This window comes from Hypanus sabinus, chromosome 16, assembly GCF_030144855.1.
Source record: "Hypanus sabinus isolate sHypSab1 chromosome 16, sHypSab1.hap1, whole genome shotgun sequence".
In the NCBI taxonomy this organism is placed as follows: domain Eukaryota; kingdom Metazoa; phylum Chordata; class Chondrichthyes; order Myliobatiformes; family Dasyatidae; genus Hypanus; species Hypanus sabinus.
The window spans coordinates 80,605,990-80,617,491 of record NC_082721.1 but is presented as its reverse complement, the minus strand read 5'-3'; the positions used below and the strand labels follow the sequence as shown (position 1 = coordinate 80,617,491).

Below are 11,502 nucleotides of genomic sequence, written 5' to 3'. Positions count from 1 at the left end.
AACAGGTGAGGGGAAGGGATGCAACAAGAGCTGGCAGGCAGAGGTGGAATCGGGTGTGGAGAAGTTACAGACAGTCGGAGGAGTAAAGAGTGGAAATAGTAATACAGTCTGGGAGGTGATAAGTGGAGGCAGCAGAAGGCTGCAGATGATGGAATTTGATAGGAAAGTGGAGCATGGAACCAAATAAGGGAGGTAGGAAGTGAAAATGGGCACAGCTGGTGCGGGGGTGGGGGGGGAGGTGGTGGTGGAACCCAGTGGTGTAGAAAGAACTGGGTAGATCAGCTGGAGAGAAAAGGGACAGAAGCCTACCTGAAATTGGAGAATTCGATATTCATGCATTGGGGTGTGGACTATGATGTGCTGTTTTCCTAGTTTGTTTTTAGCTTCACCCCAACAGTGGAAGAGACTGTTGGCAGATCGTAGTTTTTTCAAATCTCTGAAAATCTAATGCTTGGACATTCTGAGGGTTTGGAGCGCAAGCCGGCTGTGTATTTGGCACTAAGGTCCAGACTATGGGCTGGGCCTGAAGCTGACTTCAGGGTCAGGACAGTGAATAGATCTGCAGTTGAAACCAGGGTCCGGAGGTTTGGTATGTTTCAGTTTGTTTGGCATGCTGAATTACACGCACCGAAACTCACAAGTTGAAATTCTTCAGGTTCTTCCACTGCCTTTAAACACGAGATTCAATAAGAAAATTACTATTACTACTGTGTAACATTAAAAATGAGAAATGCAAATATATTGAGGTGCAAATGCAAATGCAAATATATGCCAAAAGACGGAAAGCAGAAGTGACATCCAAAAGTCTGGAACATCTGATGGTCTGTCACCTCCAAAATCTCAAGGGTGCTGGATTATTGGAGATAAGTTGAACATTCAACGTAGCGAATAGTTGACTTTTGGACGGCGGAGAAGTGTGTGGTAGCTTAGGATAACGGCGCCTTACAGTGACTCCTTTGCTCGCATCTTCGGAAACAGTTCTATTTCTATCTTTGATCTCTCTTTTTTTCCCGTTCAGGGTTCTTTTGGTGCTGCGTTGCAGAAAACTGGTGTGTCGTGGGAGTACAAGGAGGATCTAAAGCAGTGAGCTGGCTGCTGGCTGCTGGCTGTGTGCCCAGGGACCTGAGATCTTTGGACACAGAGCTCGGAAAAAGAGACACAACAGGCTTTTAACACCATAAGTTGCTGAGTTGTCTTGTTATGTACCCCCCCCCCCCCGCTGTGAAACGGGGGCACCTCTTTTTCCCTTATTAAGGAGAGAGAGCCTGTGGTATGATGAATTACCAGGTGAACGAGTAGTTTCTGGGGTACAGCAAGTCTGTGTCTTTATTGATGCTTTGCTGCATGCTTGAATGCTCGGTGGGGGTTGCCATTGCCTTTTTGCTGGTAGGGGAGGGGGGAGTTTTGGGGGGGGGCTTTGGGGTTCTAACATTTAACCGTCATACATTTCTTGGGGCCCTCCTCTGTTTCTGTGGATGTTTCCGAAGAAAAAGAAATTCAGGATGAATGCTCTGACATTAAGTTGAACCTATTGAAACACAAGAGGCTGCAGTTACTGGAGTCTGGAGCAAAAAAAAACAAACTGTTGGAGGAACTCAGTGGGCCAAGCAGCATGTGTGGAGGGAAATAAATTGTTGGTAGCAGAGTCTGTATGAAGTCCACTGCTTTTCTTAATATACGGTACTGTGCAAAAGTCTTAGGTGCATAGGGTATGTATAGTCAGCTTGCCTGAGACTTTTGCACAGTACCGTAGTAACTTCATGTATTGTGCTGTACAGTTACCACAAAAAAACAAAATCCATGACCAGTGAGTGATGGTAAACCTGATTCTGATATGGGTCTCTATCGTCGACTGAGAGTGGGAAAGGGGCAGGGAGAGGGGAATCATGATTGGGAGAAGCAGAAGGAAGAGGGGAGAGAGTGGGAAGCACTAGAGAGACATCCTGTAATGATCATTACACCATTGTTTGGAATCAAATAACCTTGACTGGTGTCGGGGCTGTGTGTGTGTCTGCTCCTGCGGCACCCCACACCACTAGCACTCTTTCTCTGCCTCCTGTCCCACACTTGGAAACTTTCCAAAGCGCAAACCCATGGTCTACTGAGACTAGCGGAGGCCCACTACTACCACTGTACAGAACTAATAAACAGAAGTTAATGAAAATAAAAAAGAATTGCATAATGTGAAAATGAAGATCTCCATTGTGTATCACGGCATCTCAATCATCAGCATCGAAGTGAACATATTCTGTTTAATGGTATGCTGATCATGAAACAAGCAAGATCTATCACGATGAACTGAAAACCGAAGATAATTGTGTCATGCGCAAGATTATTAAAATATTATATAAACTACCATATCCTCTTGTCGTAATTGCTATGGAATGGGCAGCTGATTGAAATTGACAGTGGATATGAAGTCAATGGCAGCACAGTACTCTGGTAATAGAGATGGTCAGGGGTGCAGTCATTCAACCGCTACGACCTGCGGAGGACCCAGCTCCATCCGACTGTAACCTGTTCACTCTGTGAGCTTCACACCAGCTGTACGTAAGCGGTACATGTACTATAAATGGATTTCATGTTTAGACTTTGGTCCCATCCCCAGGCTATGTCATTATATAGACGCAAGTATTTCGAAATCTGCAAATCCAAAGTCCGAGACACTTCTGGCCACAAGCATCTTGAGCACAGGGTGCTGAACCTGCAGGTGAAAGAAAAGTATTTCATTTCTTTTCTTCATGGGTGTCAATATTCCAGGTAAGCACCACTCAAATGGAAGTGCAAACCTCTTATTTTGAAACAGCAGTGCGGAAATTTATTTTGCACATTTAACCTCCTAGATAGAATGTGTAGTGGTTTGTAGCATATAAACAACATCTACTTTAGAGATCTAAAAATGTTTAAATTACAGTTTCTAGTCAGTGGGAGGACAACTGTGTATACTGGGTATACCCTCCCACAGCTAGACTTCATCAGATAGAAAGTATAAATCTCAGTGGAAACTACTAATATTTGCCTTATACAAAAAATCACAACTTGCATATTTTTAAATACATCAGAAATGAATGTGAAAGATTAACTCGGGTACCTTGAGTTAGATTTAATAAATTATCTTGTGTGTGATTTTATTTGTCTCAAATTCACTATGGCATTAATTAATTTTGCATGGATTTGCAAGGATAGGAAAATAGTAAGTACAGTTTTTACAATTTTTGCGTCCTAGTACAAATGATTTTTGTATAATTGACTTCTCTCTGCAATTTCATTAGTGAAGAGGCCAAGAGAGTAACGGAAATATTCAATCTGGAATAACAAGTTAAATCGAAAGGCAATGGAAACACTAAGGGGAAATGCACATATTTTCCATTTATATTCCACTGATTTTCGGTGCTGAAAATTAATTCCTCTCTGTCTGCCAAAATCATACAGACCTGTTGCCACTTGCAGTCATTGTGAATCTCTTTAGTATTCTTGCATTATCACCATAGTGTAATCTAAATGTATTGGAAGAGTGAATATAAAATTTTGTGTTTGGTCGTTCAAAAGAACTTGTATCTGCAGCAGACATCAAAGAGTGTGGGTAAATCTTTTAAGCTTTGTAACATCTAAACTTACAGTTATTCAAATACTTTTCAGAAGAGTGCCAAGATATTTATTGAAACAATACTCAACTTTAAGGTTCCGATTCAAATAGTTTGCCATCTGAAAACTTTACTTCTGACTGCAGAAGTTTAGATGATGTTGTTTTGCTTACTCTGGCCAAGGAGAGTCACTATCTTGTTAAATAACACTCTGGAACAATTTCCCTAATCAAGACTTTGGGATTCAACAACAGTAAGGAGAAACCAGTGAGAGTTCTTATAACATGGGAGGTGCTTTCTAGACATTGCCCTATTACTGGTGAAACAGCAACAGAAAATATCGTTAAAAAGCCGATGTAGGAAGAATAGACAATGTATTGTTAAAAATTGTTAAATATTTATATTACGTTTATTACAAAGTATGTATGCAGTATACAACCCTGAGATTTGTCTTCCCACAGACACCCAGGAAACAGAGAAAACCATCAAAGAAAAACATAAAAAGCCCAATGCGCAAAAGAAAAAGACAAATCGCAGAAACAGTGAAAACAAAATGAATGAGAAACTCAGAATATTAAAGAACAAACCACAAAATCACCAAAACTGTCCAGGAATGTTCGATTCTCGACTCAGTTCAGTTCAACCTAGCGCTGTGCTGTTTGTTGATTGCGGGCCGCAGAGCCAGTCTGCCCCAATCAAAATCGCACAGAATAGCAACAAAACAGGGGCAACCAGAAACCAGAGACACTTCATAACATGAACCACAGAGTCCAATCCACAAACTGCATCAATTAAACCTTAACCAAGACCCAAGGGTCTGGCACCATTCTCCAGCAGCAACGAGCGAGAGGATGAGAGAAACTGATCGAATGCAGGCACCTTTCTCTGGGAGGGGAGAGAGGGAAGGAGGGAGAGAGAGAAAGCTTTAGGAAAGAAAGTTGCTATTCATCTGTAAAGACTGCAAAAAAAAAATTCACAAGGATGTTGCCTGGATTCAAGGCATTGGTTTTGATTCATTATTGACAAGATGTACTGAAATACAGTGAACAGCTTGCATAGTGTTTGTACAGATCAAATCATTACAGAGTGCATGAAATAAAAATAGTTAAACAAAAAACAACAAAGAATGAAGTGCAAAAGTTACAGAGAAACTGCAGTGGAGGTAAACAATAAAGCGCAAAATCATAACAAGGTTTGTGTCTTCGTGATTGGACCAGGTCAAGCTATTGCTGATGCTCACTACTAGGAACTTGAAGCTCTCAACCTACATTCACCATTCCCTTTCCTGAAGTTAATGACCAGCTATTTTGTTTTGCTGACACTGAGAGAAAGGTTGTTGTCATGACACCATGTTACTAAGTTCTCTATTTTCTTCCTGTATTCTGACTCAATCATAAGTTGAGATATGGCCCACAATAGTGATATCAGTTGCAAACTTGTAGGTGGAGGTAGAGCAGAAACTGGCTGTGGGATACGGATTAATATGGCGCCGGTGAACATGGCTATGTTCTGAGGACTATGTACAATACTTTTAAATATACTTCATTTGAATTACTCTTACTACAATCTGAAGCATGTAATTTCCCTCTAAACAATATCCTTTTCTTTTTGAATTTGCAGTTTGTGTCTTTTGAACACTGGTTGGACACCTAAGTTGGTATGATCTTTCATTTATTCTACTATGGCGATTATTCTATTATGGATTTATTGAGTATTCCCACAAGAAAATGAATCTCCAGGTTGTATATGGTGACAAATATGTACTTTGATAAGAAATTTACTTTGAACTTTGACCAGTCATGAGCGTGCAGAAGTGGAGTAGGGAGCCTTGTGGAGCATCAGTGTTTAGAATAATTGTGGTAGATTTGAAGCTGCCTATCATAACATAATATTTCAAAGTAGCCTCAATGTCTTGTACAACTACAACATAACATCCCAACTTCCAAACTTGGTACCCTGACTGATGAAGCCAGTGGGTCAAAACCCTTCTTCACACTCTGTTTACCTGTGACCATGTACTGGTACGCCTGTTCTACAGGAATCTCCATGAACCTATTATTCACTGTGAAAGCCCTACCCACACTTACCTTTCCATAATGCAACACCTCAAACTTTTATGAATTAAACTCCATTTGCCTATATACCCAGCTGATCAAGATCCCTCTGTAAATCCAGATAGCCATTTTCACTTTCAATAGCACCACTTATTTCAGTGTCATTTGCAAACTTACTAACTGTGCCACGTACATTCTCATCCAAATCATTAGCATTGATAACAAATGGCAAAGGAGATAGCTCCAAACACTGGGGAAGTTTCCTGTTGACCCTCCTGATGAAAGGTTTTGGCCTGAAACGTCGTCACTACCTCCTCCCATAGATGCTGTCTGGCCTGCTGAGTTCTGCCAGCACTTTGTGTTTTTATTCCATATAGATCACATCTACTGCCTTACTCTCCTTAACCTTCTTGGTTTCTTATTCAGAAAACTTAACCGAATTTCTAAGATGTGATCTCTCACACACAAAGCCATGCTAACCATCCCTAAAAAGATAGACAAAGGAGAATCGGTGGATATTCAGAAGGCCACTGACAAGTTGTCACACATGAGCTGCTTAACAAGTCAAGAGTATTACAGGAGAGATATTAGCATGGATAAATGTGCGGCTACTTGGCAGGAGGCAATGAGTGAGAATAAAGGGAGCCTTTTCTGGTTGGCTGCTAGTGACTAGTGGTGTTCCACAGGGGTCTGTGTTGGGACCACCCCTTTTTACATTATATGTCAATAACTTGGATGATGGAATAGATGGCTTTGTTGCAAAGTTTGCGGACGATACAAAGATAGGCGGAGGCGCAGGTAGTTTTGAGGAAGTAGAGAGGCTACAGAGGACTTAGATTAGGAGAATGGGCGAAGAAGTGGCAGATGAAATACAGTGTATCAAATAAAAGAATAGACTATTTTCTAAACGGACGGAAAAAAATTAAAAAATCCTGAGGTGCAAAGGGACTTGGAAGTCCTTGTGCAGGGTTCCTTAAAGGTTAATTTTCAGATTGAGTCTATGGTGAGGAAGGAAAATGCAATATTAGGATTCATTTTGAGAGGATTAGAATATAAAAGCAAGGATGTAATGTTGAGGCTTAATGAAGCACTGGTGAGGCCTCACTTGGAGTATCGTGAGCAGTTTTGGGCCCCTTATCTTAGAAAGGATGTGCTGACACCGGAGAAGGTTCAAAGGAAGTTCACAAAAATGATTCCAGGATTGAATGCTTGTCATATGAAGAGCATTTGATGGCTCTGGACCTGTATTCACTAGAATTCAGAAGAATGAGGAGGGACCTCATTGAAAGCAATTGAATGGTGAAAGGCCTTGATAGAGTGGATGTGGAGAAGATGTTTCCTATGGTGGTGTAAGACCAGAGGACACAGCCTCAGAATAGAGGGGTGTTCTTTTAGAATGAAGATGAGGAGGAATTTCTTTAAGCAGAGAGTGGTGAACCTGTGGAATTTGATGCCACAGGTGACCGCGGAAGCTGAACCTTTATGTACATGTAAGGCAGCGGTTGATAGGTTCTTGAATGGCCAGGGCAGGAAGAGATACGGGGAGAAGGCAGGAGATTGGAGCTGAGAGGGAAATGTATCAGCCATGATGAAATGATGGAGCATACTTGATGGGCCAAATGGCTTTAGGGCCTAATCAACTCTTATCTTCCCAATGCTTGTAAGTTTTGTGCCTCAGAATGCCTGACCTGTTGAGTTCCTCCAGCATTTCGTGTGTGTTTACTGGTCTATAGTTCCCAGCTTCCACTTCACAGTCCTTCTTAAATAAAGGCACAACATTAGCTACCCTCCAACACATGCAAAGAAGCTGGAGGAACTCAGCTGGTCGGGCAGCATCCGTTGAAAGGAGCAGTCAACGTTTCGGGCCGAGACCCGTCATCAGGACTGAAGAAGGAGGGGGCAGGGGCCCCATAAAGAAGGTGGGGGGAGGGTGGAAGGTGCCAGGTGAAAAACCAATCAGAGGGAAGATCAAGGGGTGGGGGAGGGGAAGCAGGGAGGGGATAGGCAGGAAAGGTGGCACATTCAACAGATGCTGAGTTCATCCAACTTGTTTGCATGTGTTGATTTGACCACAGCATCTGCAGCATACTTTGTGTTTACTATTAGCTACCCTCCAGTCTTCCAGCAATTCACCCTTGCTAATGACGTATATATCTCAGCCGAGTCTCCAGCCTGGTTTCCCACCCTAAGGAACTGAACAAAGACTTAACAATTTGCTTTCTGGGATGGAATGGTTGTCTACCTAAGAGAGATTGAGCAGACTGTGAGATACCTACTAGAATTTGGAGGAAAAAAATTCTTATGATCTTATCTTTAAGTGGCTACCTGAAGTTCCGTTCACTCCATTACCAAGTGGTTCTTCGAATCTGCAGTCAAGTCATCCACTCTGAAGAGGTCAGGACCTGATTAAGATCTTCAAAGTACGACCGTCTCTGGAATCTGCCTTCTTTAATTCTAATGAACAGCCATTTACAGACTTCTAACACCCATTGGATTAGGTGGCATTTTGAGTGCTTTCTAATTTTTTGATATTAAAAGCAGGACAATAGTTCCTACAAAAAAAAGGCAACATATAGATTGAGGTCAGATCATATTTTGTAGACTGCACAGAAAAGTTCATCTTGACACTATTGCAGCTCGCTTACAGGTATCTAAAAAAAAGCATGCTTGTTTTCAGACACGTGGTGTTGTAAGTATATAAAAGAAGATATTTATAGGAACTTTGAAAATAAGACTTGTAAATACTGGAAATCTCAAGGCGAATAAGTCGTTTGAAAAGGTAGAAATGTTTTTACTGATGGTATTACAGCTGTGCAGTCACAAAGTTGCAATCAAGTTTCAGCAACTGCCCACATGGCGGGTCTCATTCTGAGATAGAGTTATGGTTTCACTGTGTCTTTTTTTCTTATTTAGTGTTTACTAAATTCACATTTTGAAACAGAGCAGTTCATACAAGAAAAATTCCTCATCTCACTAATACTTCTCGGACCAGCATAAAATAAGTGCATCCCTCCGTATGTGAATAAACAGGAAGCTGCCTGGGCTGACGGTGCTTACCCACCTTCATAAAGACATGAACTAAGAGAAAATAAAGGACAGGGCAAGACAAAGAGATGTGAGGACATATGAGCATTTGTCAATGCAGCATTTATACTTGCATCTAGTCTGCATTACTGATAGAGATACTAATCAGGCAGAAAAATGCTGTGAAGATTAGTCATACAGCACCTATCAGACACCATTCACTTTGCCTTTAACACACGCTACTGATTTTTTGAACATAGACTATAGAACAGTACAGCACAGGACAGGTCTTTGGCCCATTATGTCTGCACTGGATACGATGTCAAATTAAAGTAAGTCTCTACTGCATCTTTTGAATTACTGCAATCTGCAGTCTGTGCGAAATACATCTAGCAGCAGCTCCTGTCAAAGCTGTGGATGGTTTTGCTATAGAGTACAGCAAGATAAAATATGAAGGTAAGCTAACCAATAGTATAAAAGAGGATACCAAAAGTTTTTTAAAGATATATAAAGAGTAAAATAGAGGCGAGAGTGGATTTTGGACTGCTGGAAAATGACGCTGGAGAGATACTAACAGAGGGCAAAGAAATGGAAGTTGAACTTAATAAGTATTTTGCATCAATCTTTACTGTGGAAGACACTAGCAGAATGCCAGAAGTTTGAGAATGTCAGGAGGCAACAGTGAGTGTAGTTACTATTACTGAAAGAAAGTGCTTGTGGAGCTGAAAAGTCTGAAGGTAAGTCACTTAGATCAGATAAGCTATACCCCAACCCCAAGATTGTGAAAGAGGTAGCTGAAGAGATTGTGGTGGCAGTACAGTAGTGGTGATCTTTCAAGAATCTGGAGTGGCTCTGAAGGACTAGAAGATTGCAAATGTCACTCCAGTCTTTAAAAAAGGAGGGAGGCAGAAGAAAGGACCTTACCAGCCAGCTAGCCTGACTTCAGTAGTTGGCAAGTTTGTTGAAGTCCATTATTAAGGATGAAGTTTCAGGGTACATGATAAAATAGGCCGAAGTCAGCAAGGTTTCCTTTAGGGAAAATCTTGCCTGACATATCTATTGGAATTCTTTAAAGAAATGCAGGCAGGATAGACAAAGGAAAATCAGAGGATGTTGTCTAGTTGGATCTTCAGAAGGCCCCTGACAAAGTGCCACACATGAGGCTGTTTAACAAGATAAAAGCCTATGGTATTACAGTAAAGGTACTGATTGGTTACTGGTGACTAGTGGTGTTCTGCAGGGGTCTGTGTTGGGACCATTTTTTTCACATTATATGTCACTGATTATTATTATACTTTATTGTCACCAAACAATTGATACTAGAGCGTACAATCATCACAGTGATATTTGTTTCTGTGCTTCGTGCTCCCTGAAGCACAAATCGAAGTAAATATAGTAAAGATTTAAATTATAAATCATAATTAGAAAAATAGAAAAGGGAAAGTAAGGTAGCGCAAGTCAGGTCCGGATATTTGGAAGGTATGGCCCAGATCCGGGTCAGGATCCGTTCAGCAGTCTTATCACAGTTGGAAGGAAGCTGTTCCCAGATCTGGCTGTACGAATCTTCATGCTCCTGTACCTTCTCGCAGAGGGAAGTGGGACAAAAAGTGTGTAGGCTGGGTGGGTCATGTCCCTGATTATCCTGGCAGCACTGCTCCGACAGCGTGCGGTGTAAAGTGAGTCCAAGGATGGAAGATTGGTTTGTGTGATGTGCTGGGCTACGTTCACGATCTTCTGCAGTTTCTTCTGGTCTTGGACAGGACAACTTCCATACCTGGTTGTGATACACCCTAGAAGAATGCTTTCTACGGTGCATCTATAAAAATTAGTGAGGGTGTTAGGGGACAGGCCAAATTTCTTCAGCTTTCTCAGGAAGTAAAGGCGCTGGTGGGCCTTCTTGGCAGTAGACTCTGCTTGGTTAGACCAAGTCAGGTCATTTGTGATATTCACCCCGAGGGACTTAAAGCTTTTGACCTGTTCCACCTGCGCACCACCAATGTAGATGGGGTTGTGCGGTCCGCTACTCCTTCTGAAGATTAGGATAATGGAATGAGTAGCTTTGAGGCAAGTTTGTGTGGGGAAGTGTATGGTCACTCACTTTGGTAGGAGGAATAAAGGTGTAGATTATTTTCTAAACTGGAGAAAAATCAGCAATCAGAGGGGCAAAGGGACTTAGGAGTCCTTGTGCAGGATTCCCTAGAGTTTAACTTGCAGGTTGAGTTGGTGTTAAGGAAGGCAAATGCAATGTTAGTACTCATTTTGAGAGGGCTAGGTTATAAAAGCAAGGCTGTAATGCTAAGGCTTTATACGGCATTGGTCAGATTTCAGTTGGAGTATTGTGAGCAGTTTTGGGCCCCTTATTTAAGAACAGATGTACAGGCACTGGGGAGGATCCAGTGGAGGTTTACAAGAATGATTCCAAGAATGAAAGGGTTAAAGTAGTATGAGGAGCACTTATTGGCTCTAGGCCTGTACTTGTTGGAGTTTAGAAGAACAAGGGGGAATCTGATGGAAAGCTATCGAATATTGAACATTGAAAGACCTGTATTGAACGGATGTGGAGCAAGTGTTTCCATAGTGGGTAGGTCTAGATCTATGGCACAGACTCAGAAATGAGGGACGTCCATTTGGAACAGAGATGAGGAACGTTTTCTGTGGAATTCATTGCCACAGATGGCTGCTGTGGCCTGGTCATTAGATATACAAAGCGAAGGTTGATAAGATCTTGATTAATCAGGGTGTCAAAGGTTAAGGGGGGTTGAAATAGTGGGGTTGAAAGGGATAATGAATCAGCCATGATGGAATGGCAGAGCAGACTCTGTAGGCAGAAAGGACTAATT

The 11,502-nt window shown here is 41.7% G+C and overlaps 1 long non-coding RNA gene across 1 annotated transcript in view; it reads left to right on the top strand.

The window, feature by feature from the left end:
- Positions 1 to 2,656: 2,656 nt before the first annotated feature.
- Positions 2,657 to 11,502, top strand: part of LOC132405877 (uncharacterized) — a 59,874-nt gene continuing 51,028 nt past the window's right edge. Inside the window, exons 1-2 of the long non-coding RNA XR_009515989.1 lie at positions 2,657 to 2,760; positions 5,205 to 5,323. This is a non-coding gene — a long non-coding RNA (uncharacterized LOC132405877). The remainder of the gene's footprint in view (positions 2,761 to 5,204; positions 5,324 to 11,502) is intronic.